Source organism: Struthio camelus, chromosome 3, assembly GCF_040807025.1.
Source record: "Struthio camelus isolate bStrCam1 chromosome 3, bStrCam1.hap1, whole genome shotgun sequence".
Classification (NCBI taxonomy): Eukaryota; Metazoa; Chordata; class Aves; order Struthioniformes; family Struthionidae; genus Struthio; species Struthio camelus.
The window spans coordinates 97,051,315-97,068,313 of NC_090944.1; positions in this window are offsets into that span (position 1 = coordinate 97,051,315).

Below are 16,999 nucleotides of genomic sequence, written 5' to 3' on the forward strand. Positions count from 1 at the left end.
CTAATGGTACATCAATTGCCATTAAAAGTCAACATTTATCCAGATTTGGCAGACTTGAAACATAGAGAATGGAGCTGCTGAGATACCTTTGCATGACAACAACATGTACATTTTTAAATATCAACCTCCATAACATTTTTAATTTTTGTTTACACAATCAGATGATAGTTTTCATTTTGTAGAAAGTATGCATACTTTTGTCTCTTTTGAGCATAGAGATCTCTTTAACAAAATGTTCTTGTTTATTTTTTGTTCAGGCAAAAGTCAGGAAATAGAAATAATTAGAAATATAAAAAAACAGAAATATTTATAAATAATCACACTCGGGGTGTAATCCATGCCTTATTTTACCAGCTTTATCACTGAGTTTGTCCCTCACTGAATTCAGTGAAGCTACCTCTCTGGAAAACAAGACTTACTAAAAAATAAATTATGTTTCTTTTATTTATTTATTTTCCCTTGACATATTGCCTACTTATTTTTCCCTCAGAGGAGTGAAGTTTTAAGCTTAGAGACCAAGCTGCATTTCTAGCAGTGGCCCAACAGGCACAGACACAGCACTGTCTCCATGACCTCACTGACACCTTTCCAGAAGCCATATTTCTTCCTGTGTGTGCCTGATCAAAATGACTGGATTATTTTCTTTCAGTGTTTCCTAAGCTAAGAAATGGCACTTTCCTGCCATCGCAGACATTTTCCTAGGAAGAATGCTTACCCTTGAATCATACGCCATTCTGAAATCCTTTCTTTAGCCTCCCCTTTTTCTTCCTTTATAGCTGGGTCATAGCCTTGTCCCACTCTCCAGTTGAGCAGTTGTGGAAGGAAGCACCCTGGCAGGCTGTTCCTTTAGGCCTCCTTCGAGTTACTGGCTTTCAAGTTATAGTTTTCAACCATATTACCTTATCATCTCCTCTTAATCTTATTATAGTCTTTTCTTTTCCTTCATGTTTTTAGGGGGAGGAAAAAACGCAGATCTTCCTATAGAAACTTTACTGTCATGAATTCCTTGTGCTTCTCCTCATAACCTAAGAACTTTCTGTGTGGTAAAATGACTTGGGACTTCATACAATTTTTTACTTCCAAAACTGCTACATCCCATTATCCATTCCTAACATTGTGTTGACTTCCTTCTATTTTAGTTTGAATTCCTTTACAACGCTGATTAGGTTTCCCTCTAGTCTTGTTCAATTTAATAGCTTTTAACCTGTCTGCTTTATTTATGTCTGCTTAAGTGCTTATTTAATCTTTTCCTTTATAACTATAATGACCTTCCACAGGTTACTATAATCCTAGAAGGTATGTGGGGAATTTAAAGATTTAAAAGTCGTTTGACATCATAAATATTTTTTATTTTCTCATCACATGCCTATTTTTAAAACAGAAATGTTATATTTTATATTTGATCAATTACCAACGTTTCTTACTCGCATATATTCCTCCCACATACCTAGTAGTAAGGCTATTAAAACATTTTGGATCCAAAAACATTTTTTATTTCTTTACAGTTTAATTACTGAGAACTGCCTAAGGTGTTGAACTGACATAGAAAATATATAGCATGTTTATTCTTTGCTCTGGTCTACACCATGATTTTAAGCCATAACAATTACTTTAGTTAGCTGTGTGGGGTTTGTTTTGATTTTTAAAACCAAAGCAGTTACATGCTTGCAGATAGCAGTAACCCTGGTATAACGTATCCTGAACCACACTACCTTACTCCTATAGCTATGCTGGACTAGCAACATCTGCATAAAGCACACTTATACTGATATTACTGCATCTTTACTACAGTATGGTTGCCTGACTTCTACGGTATGCCTTAGTTAAGCTTATAGTCTAACCTTCTCACATCCCCTGGCAATTACAGACCCTGCAAATCAGCAAGCTGTTGAAGCATATACCTACTTTTGGTCTACGCACAGATTTCATAGCTACATTCTACTTCTGACGTGGCCACATTTCAGGAATGGCTGTTATTCATATTTACAGACCTGTTATGTCTCACACTGAGATGAAATTCAAACAACTGGTGCTCATCTACTTCACAGCAAGGACTATCTCCCTGTCACTGCTGTTAACAGAAACTTTTCTGCTTTGTGGCCCTGAACAGAGATCGTTGTGATCTGTGAACACATCTGGCAGGAGAGCTTGGAGACCGCAAGGACTGTAACATAGTCCTGCAGCCAAAGGAGCCTTGCAAGATGGTGCACTCCCTCATCACATACGCAAACCTCACTCCTGTCCCAAGACCTGAGACAGAGACGATTTCGTAAGATGGAAGAAAAGAAACTTGAGAGGTCTATTGATTCCATTATACAAATTTTCCCTGCATGTAAATTGAAATATCTAGACCAGATGAATAAAACTGAGTTAAACACATATCGGCCTCTGTCAGACCCTGGTAAGGCAATCAAGCACTGTTAGCAGGAACTGGGCTGAATCACTCATCTACACAGCCAGCGTGCTGATAAGGCAGACTAGCTGAGGGCTGCTGTATGTTTCTGATTTCAGGTACAGGAGGCAACCCCACAAATTATTTCCATTGTGTTGCATCCTATTTGGCTGTGTCTAAATCTTCTACGCTGTTCCCACCTTTTGACTAATCTGCTTTATCTTGTTATAGGCTTGATTCGTCTTTATCCAGGACTTTGCCTCATAGTCCAATCTGATTTTCTGAACTTGTTCTTGGTTCGCTCTTTGGTTTGGGGTAGCCTTGATTTCAACATCTTCCTGATCATACTTTCCATCTGGAGCCTTGGGCTGGTGTCACCCTGGTGACAGACTCCTCAGTCTCGGTGGCTGGCCCCAGCCCAGCCCAGCTATAGTCACTATGTGCGAGCATTCCTAATTGTGTGTCCCTAATAACACCCATTTAAAACCGTCTTGCTAAATGGGAGTTATCATATGTAACCTTACATTGCTGATGCAGGGAGTCTGGCACACAGCCTATCTTCATGATAATTCAGCCACCTCTGGAATAGATTGTAGCAGCTATTTTAACAACATCCTTCAATACTGGGTAGTGGTTTAAGATCTGGTATGTATAAGAATGTCGTGTCCTTTTAAGATTTATCAAACTTGCCAAGTTCTTCAACAGCTCATACTGTTTTCAGAGACAGTTAGGCACCTAAACGCTTTTAGACATATTGCACCTGTTTTCTTAATTTGGAGTTCTTTCTAACACTGTGGATTCAAGCCAGACAAGCGCTCTAAAAAGTGGCAATATGCATTCTGTTTTTTCAGTACTTTACCTCTACTGTCAAAAGCAGCTCTAAAATATGTCTCTCTCTGAGACAGGGCAACATCCTGTCCTTGGACATCAGTAAATACTTCATCCAACCCCAAGTAATGAACTTCATTAAAATGGGTAAAACTATTCCCATCAGAAATACTGTCTTTGTATTTCACAGCACATGTGACTGAATCTTTCTCAGTCTCGCCTGATTATGACCTCAATTATAAATTACTCTGCACATTCCCTTCCTTTTCTTTAAGCTAACAGTTAGAAAGAAAAAAACCTTTCCCTATCATTATCTTCTGCCACTTCTTTCCTAGCACAATTTCATTTGAGCCAAGCTCTATCCAGACCCCCAGAGCCAATCGAAACACTCCAGGAACCTAGGCTTTAGATATCTAAAAGTGGACTCTCCTCTTTTCTATGTGCTTTTTTGGAGCCAAGTATTGCTCCTCACACATCTATCTACCTTTGACAGTTCTCCAGAAAACTCACAAGTTCAGTTTACCAGACTAAAAAAAAAAAAAAGAGTTTCCACAGAATCTGAAATAAACTTCTCCTTGAATGGAATTTTTTCCTAGCCTAGGGTTGATTTCCACTTGGCCTAGTGAATTCCTAATGATACATGCGGCCATATTGCTTATGAGGGCATTGTGGTAAAAAAGGCATAACTAGTGAAAAACAGAAAAAAACTGAGGGAAGAGTGGTATAAAATGTTAACACTGACACTCTCTTTTAAGACAAAATGAGTCTGGAAACATTCACTGTTCCTTTCTGGCAAGTGGCATTAGTAAGACATGATAAAGAGACCAAACTGAGCCTCTCAACACCATTTTTAAAGCTGTGGTTTCTTAAATTATGAACATTTTATAAAATACTTGAATTCTTAAAAGTGGTAAGAGGGCCTTAAGACATCTAGAACCCTTTGAAATTTGATTATCTGTAGTGAGAGAAATGATTTAATGTGCCAGAGCATTACAAGTGGCCAGGCCTACATTTTCTGTTTCATGCACTCTCTGACATTGGGAAGATCTGGATTTTTCCTTGGAACTATCTTTAATAACAATTAAAAGAATAAACAAATCTCAAGTTACATGAGGTCTGTCATTTCACTTCTCCATATTAACTTCAGATGAAGTCTGTCATTTCACTTCTCCGTATTAACTTCAGATGCTCCTTTTTTACCCTGTTTTGATGGTGCTGCAATGGTTTAAGTGCACGTGATCCTGCCTCAGTCCAAGAGGAAGTGAATGAATGAGGTGACTTGTCAAAATCCACCCATCTCTGTTTCCTCTCATTGCACTAAGAGACTACCTAGCCAGAGAGAGGGGAGCTAAGCAGCGGAGAGCAGAAATCCATTTGGGATTAGTTCTGTTCCTTCTTCACTGTCACAGGGGCTGTGAGGACATCTGGATCTCTAGGGAACTTAACTAAATAGGACCAGATAACCTCAGAATATTAGAGCCAGACCAGCTCTGTCATGTATGATTCACTTGCTGTATAACAACTAATAAAGGCAATATGTGTGGAACCAGGAAGCTAGCCAATATAGCTTCTTCCAAGAACTGTGAGTAATTAGCTAAGTCCCTGCTTAATTTCTTTCATGAAAATGTGTTGAGTGAGATTCTTACAAGTGGTGCTCTTTGTGTGACGGCTCCCTCTACTCCTAAACAAGTTCATGCAATTGAAAAGAACGAAAAAGTAAAATACAAAGTTTAAAAATCTTGGGGATATTTTTTCTCTAGCTGCGTCAGTGCTAACATTTCCTTGCTCCTCCTTAGTTCCTAATCTCCTGGTGGTTTTCTCAAAACTTGTTCTATACCCTCGCTAAGCATACTGTATTCTTGTATAACTTGTGCTCCAGCTTCTTGCTTTAATTTGAGGTGTTTCAAATTCCCAGTGCTTCCGAGCCAAAATTGTTCAAAAGTTCCCTAAGATGGAAGTGGGAAGAAATCTACTTACTTGCAACTTATCCTAAAGGAGTTAAAACTCACCCAAAATGTCATGTTGCCCTTGTTGGTGGACTTCATGTCATAGCAGCTATGAAGAAGATGAAAATATGGTGCTCAACCTGCTGATACATCTCGTTGAAAAAGCTTGAGGTTGTTTTTTTTTTTTTTTTGCTTTTGTGTAGTTTAGGCTTTCTCCTATTACTGCTGCTGAGGAAACCCATCTTTGCCCATGACTGAGATCATGTCTCCTTCAAACTTAGCCAGTATTTTCTTTCTTAATACTACAGAGTGAGCAGGCTGTCGGATTTGTCTGAGCAAACAAACAAACAGCAATGGAGGATGCTTCAAACAAGTAAATATAATGCTGAACTGTTCATTCTGATGGCAAGGCAGATTTTAAGTGACAAGAATCCTGAAAGAGATACATTCAGTATGGAATACATATGATAATAATTTAATATGTACAGCACACAAGGGAAAAGTATATTAATATCACATGATGCAACTGAATCACATATTTTAATTAAACTTGAATTTATCTTACTTTAATAATGAATGTTTTGGGACTTGACTTTTAGGGGACTTTGATAGTGAATGTTTTGGGAAATACACAAGCATTTCACTGAAATCATTGGTTTAAACAAAAGGGAAGTATCCTCTTTCAACATTTCAAACATATTATGAACATAGCAGCTAAATGTTATGGGGAAATAATATTAGGCTGCTACTGAAGGAAGTAAACAGGTGACAGAGCACAGAATATCCTATATCATATCGTATGTTTGCTTCACAAGTTAGTGACGCTGAAAGTCCTTTCTGTAGGAAGCCTTTTAAACATAATGGCCCGTCTACATCCTCTCCGGTAATTTTTTTATATGCTTTTATCATAGTCCTGGGAAATAAACACAAGTGATCAGTGCCCAGAAAAACTGCATAACAACAGAATTTGTATCACTGTGAAAACATTTACATGTATTGCACGCACTAGAAAGGGACCAAAATTTGGCCAAAACAAGTGGAATCTGTGATTGATTGGAAATCTAGGAAGATTTCTGCTTTATTTTTTAGTGAAATGTACCAGTTTGAGTAGCACCAGCTTGTTTCTGTTGCATAATTTGACTCCACGGATTGAATTATTTTTGCCAAGTTTTGTCAATCTGCCTGGCATGTTTTATACAATTTGTTCACAGTTAATACACCATTCATCAACTCCATGAATATGTTGATAATTTTTTTTTGCCTACTCTCTGCTCTTAATGTCACATAATAATGCCTGCCCATTTCTGACTAAATTATCCAGCTAAACTCTTATATAGATATATATGTACATATAAAGTAATGTAGCATTTTGTTTCTTCATTCATTCAGCTTTTTTATTTTTCGTTGTTGGGTTCCAGTTCATAACAGATCTTTGTCAGCTGTGAGCTGGTTTGGTTCACTATGAAATGTCGTCTTCTAAATAACAAAATGATCCCACATCCTGTGTATTACGTAATGACAATGATTTATTTTCTATATAGAGAGAATACTTACACACAGTGATTTTAAAGAAAAAGAAATAGAGGTTTGACTTTTCCTTTTTTGGAGAAGCTGGGAATTTCTTGAGTTTGAGCTGACTATGTCCTTTTCCCAAATGGTACAAATCTAAAGTTCAAACCAATAAGAGAGCAGAACTATGACATACGATAAGTCATAAGAGAAAATCTTCCATCTGAAGAGCTCTGTCACTTTCCCATCTTCTGTCACTTCCTTTTCATGAGGGGAAATCCTGTTTACTTCGAATTAAAGACACAAATGCTAAGAGCACAGGAACTGCAGGAGTCCGGTCAGGGCAGTTTGTGGTTCAGCTGGCCTGGCTTCCTGTCACCACTGACATAACTAACTTTGCCACTTCATATAAGTCCAAGCTGGAATCTGAATTATTGTATATATGTATCCACCCTCAAAGAGAAAGTAGCCTTTATGAGAACTCAAGCAAACTATTTAGGGAGTTTCTCAGTGACAGAGTGGGATTGTTGCTGGAATATTCAACATCAAAGAGTGGGGTGCTGAGGTGGTTCAGGTAGCTATATCTAGCAGCTGGTAAATATAGATAATGACATGGCTAACCGATGCTTGTAAGTGCATAACAAAAGCATAAGTCTAAGTGCAGCAGTAAATCTATTATGATCTCCATAAACAATAAAATATACTATATATTTTAATTCATCTTAAATTATGTAGGGAGAAGAAGGGAATTGTGCAAAGCAGTTTGGTCTGTGAGGAATAATTTATTATTTTGCAGGGTCTACAGGTGTCATGAGTCATACCCCTCATACCCCTTTACAGTACAAGTGAAAAAGCATCATGCTTTCTTCAATGGATATATTTTATTACCGTTAGATGTTTATAAGATCTTCAACTCCAAAATATTTGAGGATTTTCAGCAAGTTAAAAATGACAACATTGTTGTGCATAACTCTCTCTTCTTTTCATGTCACACTATACAGGATCTAAACAATTCATCTTTCTGTATATGGCAGTAAGCCTGGGTAGGAATAGGGAGAAATTTGCGTGATAAAGAAGCAAGATTAGAGCACTAAAATCCAGCTAACAGTAGGAAGGCAAGACCTCCATAAGCCACCATACGAGTGACTTCTTCTCCCCAAGCCACCATATGAGCCTTTTCCTTGTTGAGAATGAGTGTGTGTAGTACAGTGGTACAGTTCATACTGTTGACTTGTATTAAGCCAACTTATATAATTAGAAGAACAGTATATATTCTGAGTATACAAGCACATCTTCAGATCTGCTTTCAATACCATCTTTATCTCCTTAAATGTAATATAAGAAAATATGCTTAGTACTGTTGCCTTTAACCATTAGGAAATTTGGAATCAAGCTTTTGGGGCTTACTGTTTGCAAATAAGGGTTATCACTTCTGCAGTTCCTGAGGTGAGCTGGGTAACTTGTAATGGCAATATTCATCCCAGATGCCTTCTGCAGTAGAAAAATGCATTTCAGATGAGCGGAACTGCATGGCGTAGCTAGAGCAAGGCAACTTGCACTTATGCCTCCTCAATTTCCCAGAGAACACACTTTTATAAATCTGTAGGCTGTTGCAATGGAATAAATTGGAAGTGGAGTGGTCAGCACGGGAGGGAAATAGGTACGAGGAGGAGTTTGAAGAGTCCAAGAAAGCTCTGGGAATGGAAGGGCAATAGAAGGGTTTGGCAATTACAAAGTTATATTGAGAGAAGAGAGGGAGGAACAACAGGTGAAAAAGAGGAGATTGGCAAAATATCATCTGGGAAATTACATGTAAAGTGGAAGAGCACGTTGGAGGTCTCTGATGTAGCACATCCTCATGCCACTTTCCTCTCAGTGCTCATTGTATTGCTACAAAGTTCTCAGAGAATATTTTTAGGATTTCAAATAACTTCAGTCTTGCTCATACAATTTTCATATTAGTTTCCTGTTAAGCAATTATGTTTTACTCAAGCAAACATCTGTGGATGCCAAACTTCAATCTGAACATGCAAGTTTTTCACTGGATGTGTTAAACCATTCATCCACTCAGGTAGCATAAATAATGCTGTGTAACCATTGCATTAGACTATCAAATATAAAAAAACAGGAATGCTCTCAAATGTGCTTCACGATAAGTTGCTTGAATGAAAACACACCTGAGCGAATCTAACTATGGACAAAATCTGATGAGCTTCTGGTCTGCAAAAGGATATTACATAAGTATAGAAAGAAAGAGTCCTTGAGTAGCTTTTTTTTTTTTCCCCCAGCATTACTTCTCCAGTTCTTTGGACAGATGCACTAACACACATTACACTGATCTCATGACTCTCTGGATAAGTTCAAAGTTTTGATAGTAAATTATATCTCTACTACAAGAAGAAAAGAGAAAATATAGTTTTCCATCTATAAGAACTCCAAAACATAATTTAAAATAATCAATTATCATAATTTATCCAAAGCTTGGCTCAGATTTTCCTTTGGGTATGAGATTATTCTACCAACTGTTGTGTGCACACTGAACAAGAGAAGACAGGAGGCATAAAGCTTGTGGTTAAGTACCTCACTTTTCATTGACTCAGAGACTGCAGAGGCCGAAGGGGAATCTGATGAATTTTACTAATTTCAAATCTGTAATTTTGGTTAAGCAAAGGTTGATCTTTAAAAAAAAATAACACGGTGTAAATTCAAAAGTTTGAGATGGAGTATCTAATGTGTTGCTGCTGATATAATTCTCATACCCCTTATTTCTAATCTGAATATTTCAAAACATAACTTTCTGGTCCTGGATCTTGTTATGCCTTTGTCTGTTGGATTAAAGAGCTCTCAAAGCATTCCTGAAGCAGTTTCCTGAACACTTTCCAATTTTTCAAAATCCTTTTGAAGGTGTGGATACTGGGGCTGGACACAGTATTCCAGCTGTCAGTTGAGTTTCATTACCTTGAAATAAGGATTAACGGGGAACTCAAAACTACGTAACTTGATGTAGTGACGTTTCACCTTTGGTGACCTGGGTTTAAATTTGTGTTTGGTCAGCAGTGCAAATAGTTTCGCTAATCTTATCCTAGCCCCTTCTGACGTTTTTCCCTATCAAAAAAATATCACTTTCATTGGCATAATTTTCTTTCTTGGCTAAGGACAGGCCTGTTACTTGGGTGGCTGAATAGTAGGTCTGAACGGCAAGGACACAAGTGTGAGGTAAACTGACAGAGCTGTGTCTGTCTCTGCCACACGCTATCAGCTCCCGTGCTCCCAGACACAAACATGTTCTGAACAAATGCTGTGTTTACATGAATCAACGGCTCACTTTCCCCTGCTCTGACCTCAGGCCCAGCCAGCACAGTGCCTAGCAGGATACTTTCTCTGCTTTGCTTGGTGGTCCTGCCTGAGCAACAGAGAAGGAAACAATTTTCTTTACAGCCCTTAGAATGAAACTATATTTCTCAGCTGCAAAATTATATAGAGACTTGAGACTTATAAGCTGAGCGATGGGAAGTACCCAAATTTTAAAACCACTTTTCCACTCTAGCAGTATGCATTGCCAAGCAGTATGCAATGAACAGAGTGAGATGTTTCCACATGCTGTTTCTTCAATAAGTCAAAAAACTATGATCACCTATGCAGTATTTAGGCAAGATGACTTCCAGACTATGTAAAGATGGAGAGGTAGGTTAGGAAGGAGAGACACAAAAAATCCCTGCCTTGATGCAAATTAGTACAATGTAGTTGTACTTATTTGGGGGCTTAGATAGACTTATTAATATTTAAATGCTTATCCATATACATGTGCATAACTATATTCCTGACAGAAAGCTTCTTAATTTTCATAAAAACATTTTTTTTGCTAGATGCTAAAGCTAAGCCATAGCTGTTGGGATTCATCGGATCTAACTTAAGTTTTCAAAAAATGAGTTATCTACTTTAATTAGTCATCCAGGCCCCCTTTTATGATTGACAGAGAGATAAAATATCTCTAGAGAGTTCTTTATGACACAGTCTTACACATCTCTTCAAATGAAATGATTTACACTGAAAATGCTTCTCTCTCTCCACTGAGTTGAGAAAGAACTCCATAAATAGCTTAGATCTGATGCTTAATTTTTAGAAAAATTGAAATTAGGTGTGATGGACTCCCTCCCCCCCACCCATTCAGATTAGAAATGCATGTGGATATTGATATCTATGCTCAAACTGTTTGATCAAAGAAAAAATAATCATCAACTCCTGCAGAGTACGTTTTTAGTATAATGGTGCCCAGTTTTGTCAAGTAAGCAGGATTAGCAATTGCTAAAGGACATATATGAGGCCTCTAAAAATCTATGGTATAATTGCAAGAGCTATTGATATGAGTATCTGATGTTCACATGATGTGATACTAAACCAATACTTCAGCAAGGATATCAAGGGGTAGTTAATACAGTCATAAGTGTATCAGCAGAGAAGAGCAAATGAACCCATATTTCGTGCCCATAAAATCCTGTAGCAAGTTCGGGGCAGGAAAGTTATGATATGCCAGCTTCATCTCTTCAGTTTTACTAGGAAAAATAATTTGAATGCTGAGGGGTTCGTGCCTTTTGGTGGCAGAAGACTTGCTTCTCACTAAATACTCTGTAAATTCTGGTGCAGTACTTTTGAATTGAACAATGTAAATGAATTCAGAGTCCTCTGTAAATAAAGCTACCATGAGTTTAATGTGCAAACACCAATTTAAAGCCTGAAGCTTATTGTACTATGCTTATGGGAAAAAAAAAAAAAAAAGTTGAACTTTACAGGAGATAAAATACTTCTAAAATGGTTTTGCTAAAATGTCTAACTCTGTAAAACACTCTTGGAAGTTCTGCCTAAACCTGAGAAAAAACTTCTTCACTGTGAGGGTGACAGAGCATTGGACCAGGTTGCCCAGAGAGGTGGTGGAGTCTCCTTCCCTGGAGATTTCAAAACCCGTCTGGATGTGATCCTGGGCACTATGCTCTGGAGGACCCTGCTTGAGCAGGGAGGGTTGGACTAGATGATCTCCAGAGGTCCCTTCCAACCTAAACGATTCTGTGATTCTGTGATTCTGTGAATTATGGGCCAATATCAGGGCTAGTGCTGCACCTGGGCAGCGTACTACTTGGGAAGAGAAGGGGGGGAAAAAAAGCAGACTCTGCCTATGCCACAGCTGTACCATATTCACCTGGATGCTTTTACTGTTTTGCTGAAGAAAGAGCTAGGGTGGGGGAAACTGTCACTGTCCTGGACTGGAAGCAGCCTTACTGGACCCAGTTTCCCCATGCGCCTAGAAGCATCTGGAAGAGCAAGCCTGAACCTCTAATAGTTTCCCTCAGTTCTTCATCCCAGTTATGCTCCTTTTCACTCTTCCTCTCCTCTCCATAACAAGAACGGCCTGGTGCTCACCTCATTCCACTCTCCTTCGGATGGCAAAAATCAGCTTTACTTGCACTGCTGAGACCTCATAAGCCAGCTCTGATCATTGAACCCTGAGAGTCTTGAAGTATGCTGGTGAAACATTTGATGTGAGCTTTTAGCATGAGGAGCTCTATAGAAATGGTTGAAATATTCTTGAATGCAAAAACAATGGTTTTATTTCAAATTGATATACTTACACTGAAATGACAACTTTTTTCACTGCTTTCCAGAAGACCTTTAATTTCTACTAATCAGTTATAAATTCCTACATGAAATGGAGTTTAACACTGAAATTAACTATTAGAAAATAAATTTATAATTTCTTGTTTTGTTTCAAGCCATAACTTTACTGCTTTTTCTGTCAAAATGCCATAACAGAACATTTTAAATAAACAAATCGTTGTGTTTCAAAGTTTTTATTTTTTCCTGAATCTGTTCAAAACTTCCTGGAGAAAATACAAGATTATTCTTCAAGCAGAAACATTCTTCAACAACATTTTCCTTTAAAAAGCCCTTGATGAGATGTATTTGGATTTCTGACCAGCTATTGCCTTAAATCATTTCATCACTGAGCACAGTAAAAATGAGCCTCATTTGGTGGAAAAGAAATAACATACAAGCAGTCTCATCTGAAAGGGCGTTAGTGGTAGCAAAGATCCACAAGAATTAGGACATTCATTTGGATAATAGATGTTCAAAGTCTGTGAAGTAGAAATAGTTCCCGCTTCAGAAGAAATGATTGTTAACATTCATTGAAGATTATCTTATAATTCAGATCGAAGGTGAGAACCTGAATGAATTGCATACTTCCCTGCCAATTAATACACAATAGGAGGCAAAATATACATCCATATGCAGCAGATTTTCAGAAGCCCTAATTTATCTTATTATCAGCTGCCAATTTAAGGCAATATTAAAATCTCTTAGGTGGAAACAGAAGTGGGGCAATGGTGAACACATCTGGAAATCTCACCTGTGGTATGAAAACAGTGTAAGCAATAATTTGCAGCACCCCAAGCTGTAAAAATTTGTGAGTTCCCCATATATTATCATTATATAATTAGTTGGGTAGATGATGAGAGTTTAGATGTCCATAAGAACAAACATAAGAGGCATGTTGACAGAGTGAAAGAGAAACAGAGAAGATGGAATATCAGTAAACTCTTTCAAGGATGTTGTCACCATCAAATATTAGTGATCTAATTTAGATGCCAAAACAAAGAACCTATGTGCCTACACAGTCATAGCACAGAGACTCTCTATATGGTTTAGAGTCCTTATTTACTCATCTAAATTGGATGCTGGAAGACAAACAAGGTAAATACTCCTTCTGGATTATGAAAATGTACAAGCCAAGAAGCTCACATGCTACAAATCCACTGAGTGAACCCTAGTTACGAATCAATATGGCATACTAAATACGACTCTTTCACTCCATATAGATCCATACATGCTTGATTTTGAGTGTAGGCTCATTTAATCAAAAAACTGATACAGGAAATGGATGTGTTTCTACCCTAAGACTATTACATCTTCAATTTTGGCTTTACTCCATCTAGCGGTAATCAGACAGAAATTTTCTTCTCTCTTTTCTACTAGGCACAAATGACAAGTGTGAGCTATAGCCAAAAGTTTGTGTTTGATATATTTGGCATTGTTTGGATATGTTTGTAGTTAGTGAAGTGCAAACGAAGTCAATGATTGGCTTTGATGTATTTACCATTAACACAATATGTTTCCCATTACATGACACCACCCCTAGTAACAAAGCTCTTACAGGAAGCGTTAGGAAGAAGAAGGTGAAAGCGTTCGATGTAGATTGAAGCAAAGGTCTACTAGATAAATATAAGCAAGGTGTGTTACGTTAGGAAGGTTTGAAAGAAATATCTTCTCAGTTTTTCCAAAAGATTTCTTAGAGACAGATTCATCCATACATGAGTGTGTCCTAGAGTCCTCAGTCAAAAATCTTGGACCAAGTCTTGTTTTCCTGGTATATTGAAAATAGAATAGTTCTGCACGAAGACTTATAGGTATTCATGCAGCAGTCCTTACTTTAAATTACTTTTTGTTTGATACTTTACCTGAGCTTGCAACCTTTGAGTTGACTTTCAGTGTGAATTTCTAAATAAGGTAGAAATCACAGAAAATTAAGCCAAATCTCTAGCTGTATCCAGATCTGCACTCAAAGGCAAAGGTTAAGTTTTGAGGATATCAGTTCTGACATTAATGTTTTCTGATGCAGGTTTGGATTTTGTGCTAGATTTAGATACATTAGACGGTCTGTGCAAAATGTAGCCAAATCCAATGCAAATGCAACATCTGAATTTGAGGATTCTGTTAGGATCTGGCAGCTTTAATTAAAGTTTTACTATTTTATATACATGCTTTTATACATATAAAATATATATGTGTGTGCGCGCGTGTGTGTGTGTGTGTGTGTGTGCGTGTGCACATATGTAGTACTGTAGCTGTTCCCTAGAAATCTTAGCAAAGGATCTGGGTCTCATTCTGCTATAGTTTGTATAACAGATAATTAAAATATGATCCTTTGGGGATTTTGGATAAAAGCAGATATAGCAATGCATCTTATATGACCCTTCTCTCAATCAGGATAACGAAAAAAAAACCTTTAAATCATTTCTATAAAGACTCACTGAATCATGTCTCTGTTTCCGTTCAAATCCTATAGTAATTAGTAAGTGATGATCTGGTTTAGAAGAAAGAACATATTGTTTTTGTACACTGTGCTTTGTGTATTGTTTGGGCTAAATTAAGACAAATAACCAAGACAATATTTTGCTTTGATATCAGTAAGTATTGGCATCAAGAAACCATTGCCCCATTATTTTTAATGGGAAGAATTCCGTCTAAACCTTTTTTTCATCAAGTTAAGGAGGTGATGTCATATGGTAAAGGCTAGATATTCAAAATAAATCACTAGCAAGTCATTTTGGCTGAGCAGTATGTGTATCAGATATGCAATTGAACATGTCTGGAAGAAAATGCATTATTGTCATAAGACTTAAGAGTCAGAGTCTGATGAGCTGTATATCTTGCAAACAGTTACACAAGTAACCAGACGTTTCCTGCACAAGTAAACATTTTTCAGGGAATCTCCCAGGCTTTATAACAGATAACTCTGGAGTATACACTTAGACCTTGATTCAGCACCCACTGCTGGGTGTTTTTGTCCGTTCCTTCCAAGTTCTGCACTACATACTTGTCAAATATGTGTTGCAAAATCCATTGCAACATCCAAAGTGAGCAAGCAACTGGGTATTATACGTTAGTGTGCTCCACAGCGGCATTCCTGGAGGCGCTGCTGGGGCTTACTTAGTAACTACAGGCCTTTTTCTGTACTGTGATCAGTCTGTGGTCCTAATTGTCCTCAGTGCTTTAGAGCACAGTGAGCTGAAATTCCCTGTTACCCTGAAGAAGTTCTGGTCCCCTGTGCTTGTTCACTCCATTGCCAACTCATTCCCCTCTTGCGAATTACGCAGTCTGCGCACCCGCAGCCATTTACTGTTAGGGGGAAATACTCTTTTGTCAGTTCAAGGGATCTAGTCCACACACAGCAGGTCAAAAGGTGTATAGATGCCTGGCTACAGGCGGCTGGCTCCAAAGTGGAAACCTGAATGATGAGTTAAGCTCCCTACAGGAAGTGTGGGGGAAATTTAAGTGTCTCATATTCAATGTATGATATTCAAAAGTTCTCAGAGTAATTATTAAAACTCCTGTTCATCTGATCTGCACTAAATTCTAAAACGTTTTATCAGCAGGAAGCATATAAACATAAGCTCATTACTCTTTATCACAAGTCACCTGTATTTTTTTTCTTATTAGCATATTTCACTACCTAGCCACATGGACTGTCAGAAAACAGAGTATCAGTGGACAAATTGGTATCTCTTCCTCATAACAGCATAGCAGAGATCCCTCCAGAAAAGGACTTATACCAATATAAATTTGGTTTATGTAAGACTCATATTTTTCAGTAGGGATATTGCAGATCTACCCTGGAGAAAATCAGAGCAGATGTGTATTGTCTGTGTGGAAATAGGAGCCTTCCTTTCTAATCCGCCCTGCAGTGATACCTCAGACATGGATTAGAACCCGGGCAGGGCATATTTCATGCTATAAATTTTGGAGGTGGGTGAATATTTTCACAATCAAAGTGAGGATGGGGGGAAAAAATGGCTTGTCTCCAGGAAGTTCTGTTTTTCATTTCACCTGAACTGTTTAGAATTTTTACAACTGAAAATTGCTTCTTTCCATCTGTGAAACATTTGCTTCTTGGAAAAGATGCACAAAGCTAAGACATGAAAGACATTTGAAATAAATAAATAAACGAATGCATTCTTTGGAGAATCCATGCTGTTTCCCTACTGCTCCCCATTTTCTTATGAAGCCCTTTACACAGATGGAGGGCAGCCGTAGTCTCTTCAGCAATTACAAGGGATGGATAATAATTCCAGTAAGTAAATTACAGTAGCTAATACTTCTGCAGTCTTAATAAGTTTTATTCTAAAGCATAGGCCACAAACTAGTTTAGAAAGGAGAGATCATCTTTCATACGTATGTATTCACAAATGTCAATTTCCAAAGAATAATTTACCTAATATGGCTAGCTGTGAATAGCACTGCTGATATAATCGTTTTGGACAGGAATCACATAGTGGATGTCATGCAAGCGTTAGGCTGCAGCATGCACTTCGGAGGAAATTTAGGGCTGTGCTCTTTCTGACACAGAACAGCTAGAGACTGACTTATTTTATACAGATAGACAGAGACAGAGATACCAAAGTATCTTTCGGCTCTCTGTAACCCCCCAGTACCCAATAATAACGATAAAGGTGCAATGGTGGCTTAAAGTCACCTTCAGATTGTCTCCTATGAT